The following is a 9743-nucleotide window of genomic DNA, read 5'->3' as shown; positions in this document are numbered from 1 at the left end:
CCCTAGTGTGCCTTAAGCTCTTGAATTCTACAAGATTTTGGGAACTTGTTTCCAGAAGAATTGGAGTTCGTCTCCTACCCTCTGAGATACATGTGTTTAACCAAGGCCTCCTATATACTAGCCTCTTCTTACTCCGCATGGTCAACATGACACTGAACTGGCTGAGCATCCTGAAGGGAAAAAAAAAACAATTATGTTGACAGTCCTTCTATAGTATGGATGGAACAAGTTTAGACAGTCTTGGAAAACTGAATGCATATGGTGATCAGGCTCAGGAGTTAGGCAAGAGATGTTGAGTATTATGTCCCTTACCCTTTAATCTTTTGATCCTAATATTCAGCCAAACATGCTGCTTAATATCGGACATGTTCTCAATCATTTCTACAGTTCTTTGAAAGTCATGGTTCCTTGACTACAATAGTCAACTGCTCTGATCACTTTGCTTGGGTCACTATAAGGGTGTGGAATAATCCCCATTGCTAATTAGGGAGCCAAATTCCATGAACACTTCCCCTGCCTTTAACCTAGTCCTGTAGGAAGTGAACTTAGGATTGCCATGTCCCACTCACTAGTGGGCCCCCAATAGCCTTCACAAGTGCAGGATCTCCCATTCAATTTCTGGACTCCTGTAATAGATTCTCCCCAGCATGCCCACTTCACTGGGCCCCATCGCCCCTTTCTGTGCTGCCAAGGTAACTCCAGTATTTCATTTAGAACCTCTAGGAAATTTGTGGAGTAAGGTTCTGCCTGGTGAGTTTCTACTGTCCTGGAGGTCTTAGAGTATATTCCAAGAAAGGGACTCCACGTTGACAAGCTCCTTCATTCCATCTTAATTTAAGCCCCTTTAGATCAAGCAGCTTCACTATCCGGTCCTATGTGAACTATCCTGGCTCCTAGAGCCACATGTTTAGACGGCTAGCTATTTTTGGTAGAGACCAGTTCTGGTTCCCCTGCTTTATCTTCTCCTGGACAATACCATAGAAACCTGATAACCCTTATCAGAAGAGTGGCCCAGTTTCTCGGCTGTGAAGGCACCACCAAGGAAGCCAAGATGGTCCCACCCGAGGACTCTGGGACAGGTGAGATTCAGTACTATGCTCCAGGAAAGCCTGCTGCAACTTCTACAGGAGATGCTGCCTTTGAGCTCAGCTGCACATCAAGGCCAGAGGATTCCCAGGAGTAGGAATTAAGGATCCTGGGGCCTGCTCCACCACGGAGAATTCGGACTCCTGGGAGGAGCCCAGTTTTTATGATGTTTGGTGCTTCATAACCATGTGGCTGGCTTCCTTGCCAGGATGAGGCTCTTGGATTTTGGTAACCATAGGTAGAGGTGCTTCATGTGGACATAGAGCCTCAGGAATGGTGTTCCTGCAGCCAGACTGGCCATTCACATGTTCCTTCTCACCCTGTCCCAGGGGCTAACACTGCCTAATCAGTGCAAGATTTAGGCTCAGTCTAATCCTGGCTGTGTCAGGAGCCTCTTAGACCCTAGCCTGAGAGCAAGAGCCAGGCTTTGGGGGGGGGTAGTTGAATATTTAGCCCCTGCATATTTCATTGAACCAGAGAATGCCTAGATCTTCTGTTTCTCAGCCTCAAGCCCTAGCAGGACTATGGAGGATGTACAGGCATTTCAGAAGCCCTAGAAGCATCACCATTTATTTAGGAATGAACATGAATTATGGAGATGAACACTCAGGTCTCCTACTGGCTCTGAGGTTTTCTCATATTGGAGACTTCTTGGAGGTTTCTCCAAGCTGTGAGGAAACCAGGACCCCCAGGTTCATCCAGAACCACACATGAAGGGTCTATTTTTATATGTGAACTGATTTCTTTCAACACTAGTCAGAACTCAGGCAAAAAGCCTCCAAGATACAGGAGACCCAGTTAACGTTAGAAAGATAGGAGCATCATGGTAGACCACCACCTCAGCCATGCTGGTGGAGCCCTTACTTTGGGTCCTGTACCCAAGGGCCTGCCTGGCCGCATACCCCCACTAGCCCACTCACCCCTGATTTTTTACTTCTGGTCTCTTTAGCATTCTGCAGCTTTTCTCTTTTGGCAATCTGGACTTTCAGTTCACCGTTTCATAATACCAAATTCTACCGGGACATATACGAGTCAGTTATTTTGTTTAGCACTATACCAAGTTTTCCTTTTTGCTACAAATTAGCAGCATAATCACATCTGAGAGGTTTACAGAAAAAAAAAAAAGCCAGAACATAGAATTATAGGAACTTTCTGCATCCTGGGCATAATGAGCCTATGATAGTTCTGTTTCATGATGTTATACTAAATTTGGAATTTTGAGTTTCTGAAGAGTATTATGATCAGTTGAGAGGCTCTGAGAAAACACTTTAGAAGTTTGGGGGGAAAAAATGATCTGTTCCCAAGACGAAGTTATACTTAAGTCCAGATCAACTAAGTGAATCCTACAGATGGATTTTTAGTTGGAGTGGTTAGTCTTAATTTAGGTTTAATTTGAGACTTAACCTACAATGTCCATGTGAGTAAGGTGCTGTTTGGGAGTAACTGCCTATAGGTCTGAGAGTTGAGACACAAGGTCTTAAAGTACTTACCAAGTGGCTCTTTTATCTAGAAGTTCCTATGATGATTGAGGATTAGGGTTTTCTTGTACACAAATGAATTCCCTGTTTTCAGTAGGATAGCAAAGTATGGCTTAATACGATCAGTTGGAAAAGAACTATGGGATGGCCCGTGAGATCTTGTTTTTCTGTAAGTGAATAAACGCTAATGTGTGAGGAGTTAAGCTATCAGCTTTTGACTTTCAGGCTTCCAGGTACGTTTTTACCTACTCCCCTACCCCACATTAGGAAAAAACTTAAGTGTATTGAAAAGTTGAAGTTTTATAGTGCTGCACCACTTAGTCACTACAGTTACCATTTTGGTATTTGCTTTGTTTTTGATGTATTTGTTACAGGCGTCAGCTGCGTTTGCCCTAAGTACATAGAGTAGTTAATATGCATGTTCTAGTTCGATATTGGTTTACAGCTTCTTCCCTTTGAAAGAAAAGGCACTTAAGATCTGTGCATCTCATCACAAGGGTGCCATTTAAGCCATGTTGGAAGTGCCTGTGCCAATAACCCAAATCCTGATCACAAAGTCCTCACTACCGCCAGAGATCTCCCTTCAAGTCTGCTCTCTTCCCTTTTCTGTCCTGTGTACAGCTCAGGACATTGAAGACCAAGAGTAGAATTTACATTCTTTCTGGATCATTTATTATTTCATACAACCTCTCGCTTTCACTTCGACTAAATCTATTGGCAGAAGGGTCTTGACCTTCACCAATATTTCTATCCCTTTAACCTTGTAAATTTAACAGGAGCTATTACTCCAAGGCCTGGCCATTCCTGAGGGTGTCTGGGTCTAACAGAGGACCTGCACCTCGGACCTTCCCTGGTCTCGGCCCATCATGCTACTTCAGCATGCCCTAATGTATCTTACTAGTTCAGCTAAGTCCTCTTGTACAAATTTAATCTTGAGACCATAAACTGAGACAACACAAAATAAAGCTGGGTATTTGGGTTGGCTGGTTTTGGAGAAAGATGGAGTAGGTATCGCCAGTCATCCTGGATTTTCTCAAGCTAAAAACTCCTAAGAATCTGTTCCCTAGCCAGTACAGACTGGTCAGCTCCATGAACTCAAGTATCACCATGGATATAGAGGTCCTTTCACATAGCCTCATTTGCTACAGGTGAGCAGCAAGACCCTAAGTCATTTCAGCTACCAGCTCTTGCAGAATCTGCTTCATTTGAGCCACTTTCCCCCCACAATCCTCCCTTTAGTATTCAACAGCCGGTGACCAAACAGATGCGAGTGTAGAATACCTGCATGCTTTGACCTAAGGCATTTTTGGGCTTGGATCCAAGTTCGATGGCTCTTTTGCCCTCGTCTTAGGCTTAATACCCATCCATCCTGTCAGGCTATTTCTCAATATCTTCTGGAAAAATTGAAACAGGAGAGAACTACAAGATTCAGGGGAAAAATCATGCTGCTTACTGATACTCGGTCATTGGAAGTTTATCTGCATGTAGGCAACAGAGATCTTAGTGCCCTCATTCCATCATTGTGGGGTGACAAGTTTGCCGGTATTCAATAGAACTGCTAGGAAGACCGGCACTATAAGTCTTCTTTCCATCCCTGTCCCCCTGTTGGCCTCTTGGTCAACGGAAGAAATAAGACCATCCAGATCTTAACTATTGTAGCAATTCCAATTGGAGAGCTTTCCTGGGAATGTAGCCTGTAGTTAGACTGAAGTCACTCCTACTCCTTAATTGCCAAAGATGTAGAAACATCTGACTTAACAGATGTACAGTTGAATCCTAACCAGAATCTTTAAAGCATCATCCAACTCTAATACAAAGTTATTGGAAAGAGAGCTTGTTAGTTCTTAGAGACCTAGTAGCCAGGGACCTAGGTTACTAAGTGCTATTCATGTTGAATACTGGTCCAAAAATACAGCTGGGTCAGTTCTAGAAAGCCAGGTGGTTTTTGTTTTTGACCTATTGACTTGTTCTTGACCATATTCTAGTTCCAGCAAGAAGCATTTGTACTAGCTCCAATTCCTCTTTACCCAACTAAGAACTAAGTATAATTGCTCAACTATAGCTAGTGAATTTATATTTTTTGGGCCTCTAGACAAGAGCAGGTGTCACAAGTAGCTTTTTGTTGGAGGAGAGGAGTTACTGACCACTTTCCATTTGTATTATTCTTATCATGGGAATCCACGCTTGTGTATCATGCAGGAGGGAAGTATCGGTCTTAGAAGTTTTCCAGTAGCCCGTACTTGCCTTAATTTGGGGGTTTCTGGATATCCTTAGGGAAGGACAGTCTACTGGAGGGGAGAGCATTTTAAATATCTGGAAGTCTAACAATCAGCCCCAATAGAGGATTAGTAGGGAGCAGGGGGGCAGGCAGATTTAAGCCTGGTATCTGCATAGCAGTAGTACCTGATTTGGATACATCCTGTTTTGAGAGTACAAGTATTGTTTATCACAGACTTAGCCTCAATCTTGACCTCTGCTTCCATGGTGAGGGAGACCAAGAACCAGGACTTGAACCAGGAGATATTATCATTGTTTTAGATCAGAAGGACCATGCTGTTTTTACTCGACGAGGAGAAGATCTTTTCATGTGTATGGATATACAGCTGGTTGAAGCCCTGTGTGGCTTTCAAAAGCCAATATCTACTCTTGACAACCGAACCATCGTCATCACCTCTCATCCAGGTCAGATTGTCAAGCATGGGGATATCAAGTGTGTGTTAAATGAAGGCATGCCAATTTATCGTAGACCATATGAGAAGGGTCGCCTAATCATCGAATTTAAGGTAAACTTCCCCGAGAACGGCTTTCTCTCTCCTGATAAACTTTCTTTGCTGGAAAAACTCCTACCTGAGAGGAAGGAAGTAGAAGAGACTGATGAAATGGACCAGGTAGAACTTGTGGACTTTGATCCCAATCAGGAAAGACGGCGCCATTACAATGGAGAAGCATATGAGGATGATGAACATCATCCTAGGGGTGGTGTTCAGTGTCAGACTTCTTAATGGGGCTGGTGAATAACACTGCTGCTGGCATTTTATATGCAGTAGTGGATGAGTGAAGGACTATAATCATAGCTCACTACTTGCTATTGTTTTTGTTTTAATATTCAACTATAGTAGTGTTTTAAAAGTTAAATGAAGAATAAACTCAAATATAAAAGCTCTGACTTTGCCCTGTATGTATGATGACTTCAGTGTGCAAGATTCTGAGTGGATAAGAGTATGTTGGAAAAAAAAATTCTTCCATTTCTGCAATGGTCTATTTGATTCCTTCGAACCTAGCCCACCACTAGCATATATTCCTGATGAACTGGCTTTGGCTGATAGGGTTGGAATGAAGTCAGCAGCAGTCCTGATTATTGCAAGAGGCTTTAAACTGGAGGTAGTATTAATGATAGGAGGGGAATTGGGGAATTGAAGTATTAGAGGAAATCTGTAGAAGGAAGTCTGCCTTCTGAAGTGTTTAGAGGTGGTACTAATTGGTCTGAAGCATAAGGGTAAAGACCATGGTTCTTCCAGAGTGGCTTAGGCCTAAAATAGAGACCCTGTGTTAAGAACTGTCTTGTTCCCTGGGGAAGATCAGAGGGCCTTGAATGGCCTTACAAGTTCCCCACTAGACTCTGCTCCTGTGGAGGAGGTCCCCCAGCTAGACAACCCTTCTTGTTAAGGGACTAGGCACAGCTTCTGCTTATCCCTAGGTGTCTGGTTTCCATTCCCTGCTAGCTTATAGAATTAGACAAAACTTAAGACATCGTCCATGGGAAACAGAGGACACCCACCTCCTTGTCACTACAGAGCCAGCCTTTTACAACTCCTGGTTGTCCCTGTTCCATATGGCCCACATGGCATGTGTCCTCACCTAGGCTGTATGTAGGACAAGTTTCTGATGTCTCGTTATATCCCCGTAGAGTGGTAATTGTTTACTTGCTCATCCATGGGTGAATAGGAGATTAAAACTGTTATATTCACAGCAGTAGTCATGGTATGAGACAACATTCAGGATAGCTTTGTTTTTGCTTAAGTGTCAGAAGATGGGAATGGGGGCCAGAAGGATGAAGATAAGCAAACCAAAAGGTTTTTGTACTTTGATAATACTTAGCTGCCGACTATAGTTAGGAGTAAGGAGAGATTCTGGGAAGTATATATTAAAAAAAAAAAATTCAGGGGTCGGGCGGTTTGAACGAGACGAAGACGGAATCGAGGCCGGGCACAGGCAGTGGACGCGGTCCCGCCGAGAGCCGAAGATGGCAGTGAACGTATACTCAACGTCCGTCACCAGTGATAACCTAAGTCGACATGATATGCTGGCCTGGATCAATGAGTCTCTGCAGCTGAATCTGACAAAGATTGAACAGTTGTGCTCAGGGGCTGCCTATTGTCAGTTTATGGACATGCTATTCCCTGGCTCCATCGCCTTGAAGAAAGTGAAATTCCAGGCTAAACTAGAGCATGAATACATCCAGAACTTCAAAATACTACAAGCAGGTTTTAAGAGAATGGGTGTTGACAAAATAATTCCTGTGGACAAATTAGTAAAAGGAAAGTTTCAGGACAATTTTGAATTTGTTCAGTGGTTCAAGAAGTTTTTTGATGCAAACTATGATGGAAAAGACTAGGACCCTGTAGCTGCCAGACAAGGTCAAGAAACTGCAGTGGCTCCCTCCCTTGTTGCTCCAGCTCTGAACAAACCGAAGAAACCTCTCAGCTCTAGCAGTGCAGCTCCACAGAGGCCCATTGCAACACACAGAACTACTGCAACCCCTAAGGCTGGCCCGGGTGTGGTGCGAAAGAATCCTGGTGTGGGCAACGGGGATGATGAAGCAGCTGAATTGATGCAGCAGGTCAATGTATTGAAACTTACCATCGAAGACTTAGAGAAAGATTGAGATTTCTTTGGAAAACTTTGGAAAGCTAAGAAACATTGAATTGATTTGCCAGGAGAACGAAGGGGAAAACAACCCTGTATTGCAGAGGATCGTGGACATTCTCTATGCCACAGATGAAGGCTTTGTGATACCTGATGAAGGGGGCCCACAGGAGGAACAAGAAGAGTATTAACAGCCTGGACCAGCAAAGCAACATCCGAATTCTTCACTCCAAATCATGTGCTTAACTGTAAAATATCCCCTTTTATTATTCTTAGAGGACTCACTGGTTTCTTTTCATGAGCAAACAGTACCTCTTCTTAAAGTGCACTTTGCAGAAGTTTCACCCCTTTTCCAATGAGTTTGAGTTGGGAGCTTTTACCCTGTAGCAGAGCAGTATTAACATCTAGTTGGGTCACCTGGAGAACAGAGAGGCTGACCATTGGGCTCACTGTGTGGATGCTGGTAACACTCACTGCTCAGAAGGTGCTTTTATGTCATACACTCAGGTGGAGTCCTCAGTAGAGAAATGTAAAGACTGATTTGAATTTTAAGCTAATGTGAAATCTTGGCAGAGAACGTTTTAATAAATAAATGCCTTAAGAGTATTTAAAATATGCTTCCATATTTCAAAATATAAAATGTACCATGAGAGGAGATGTTACATGTTTGACAAGGTGTCTGGGAAGGAAGGGCCAGACCTCTGGACCTTTGGAATCTGCTGTTCACAGGCCTTGCAGGGCTGCTTGAATCCTCAAAGACCTAGACCTTGGCTCAAAGGGGAAGTTTAAAAAGTTGCTCTGTAAAGCCATTTGGTGTCCTTGACCAATCGTATCCCTCCTTTAAGAAGCAAGAGGCATTGTTGCCTGGATGAATAGAGGGCACGTTTCAGCCCTGAGATGTTGAAGAGCTTGAATTTCATTGAACATTTCTCTGATGATTTTTCCAGTTATCCCTGAAATTTCTATGTATTGTGTTTTTGGGAAAGGAGGTGTGTCCAGTTTCTAAATCTAACAACTACTTTTGGGGACTCGCCCACATCTCTGGGATTTGAATGGGGGTCATGTCCCATTTTACTGTCTTTTAAGTTTACATTGAACATGTTTCTCTTCTCTGCTCCCTGTGCCCACTGGGGACTCCTCTTTGGCTCCTTAAAGTTTGCTGCTTAGAGTGTAAGTTCAGCAGGCAGGTGGTTACGCTGCAAGTTTTTCTGGACCTCTGGCAAAGGGAGTGACCAGTGAAGGCCATTGCTACCTTAGGATCTGCAAGGCTGGGTGTTCTCGGTACCTGCTGTCCACCACCCTCCACTGTTATCGGAATACTTTGCCAGTGCACTAATCTCTTTGGAGATAAAATTCGTTATCGTGTTACTAAATGTTAATTTTCTTTTGCAGAAGATACAGTACCGTGTCTGAATTATTAATATTTAAAATATTTCATTCCTTAACTCTTCCTCATTGCTTTGCCCCTAGCCTATTCAGTTCCTTTGTTTGGCAGAATTCTGCAAAATGTGTGTCGCCCACTACTGAGATTGTTCAGCCCCTGATGTATTTGTATTGATTTGTTCCTGGTGGTAGCTTGTCCTAAAATGTGTGTAGAAAGCAGATATTTTATGATAAAATTGTTGTGTAGTGCATGCTCTGTGTGGAATTCACAGGAAAACCCAGATTCAGTGATTAACAATGCCAAAAAAAATGCAAGTAACTAGCCATTGTTCAAAAAACAGTGGTGCTATTTCTCTTTTGTGGCCTTTTAGACTTTTGTTGCCCTAAAATACCATTTTATTGGGAACCCATTTTCCACCTGGTCTTTCTTGACAGGGTTTTTTTCTACTTTAAACAGTTTCTAAATAAAATTCTGTATTTCAAAAAAAAAATTCAGTGTTCTTTCTCGGTCTTGAGTAGTCCCTGTTGTCAGCAGCTTAATTTTAGAGTGGTGGCTGGAAGTGACCTATTCCCTGAAGAAGTCCCCTACCAGAAGATTCTAGAATAGAGAAGTCAGCATACTTGCTAGGGATCTTGAGAGATGAGCAACAAACCAGCAAAAAAAAAATTCCTGGGTGATCTTCTGAGCTCCTAGATGCCCTTGCCTGGGCACTGCAGAGGTCTGCAGCCAGGAGATGCCAACAGACACAGATAAGAAATAGCCCCAAGGAATAACTCCAGCCAGAAGCCTGAGGCAAGGACACCCAATAGGACAAGAGTGCTTTACTGGCACCTGCCCATTCTTGGTGAGAGGAAAAAAACCCAAACTCCTTTCTGACCATAATGAGCACTACCACAGCAGAGTTCACAGAAGAAGCTGTTCCCTTTACA

General features: G+C 43.2%; 2 pseudogenes; both read left to right on the top strand.

Moving 5' to 3' along the window:
• The first annotated feature begins 1051 nt into the window (after window positions 1-1051).
• On the top strand, window positions 1052-5762 carry LOC140596357 (dnaJ homolog subfamily A member 1 pseudogene; annotated as a pseudogene).
• Window positions 5763-6738: 976 nt separating this feature from the next.
• On the top strand, window positions 6739-7861 carry LOC140596372 (microtubule-associated protein RP/EB family member 1 pseudogene; annotated as a pseudogene).
• Window positions 7862-9743: the final 1882 nt, after the last annotated feature.

Source organism: Vulpes vulpes, unplaced genomic scaffold (genome assembly GCF_048418805.1).
Source record: "Vulpes vulpes isolate BD-2025 unplaced genomic scaffold, VulVul3 Bu000000627, whole genome shotgun sequence".
NCBI lineage: Eukaryota > Metazoa > Chordata > Mammalia > Carnivora > Canidae > Vulpes > Vulpes vulpes.
Note: the sequence above shows the minus strand (reverse complement) of the source record. Positions and strands in the feature narration are given on the sequence as shown.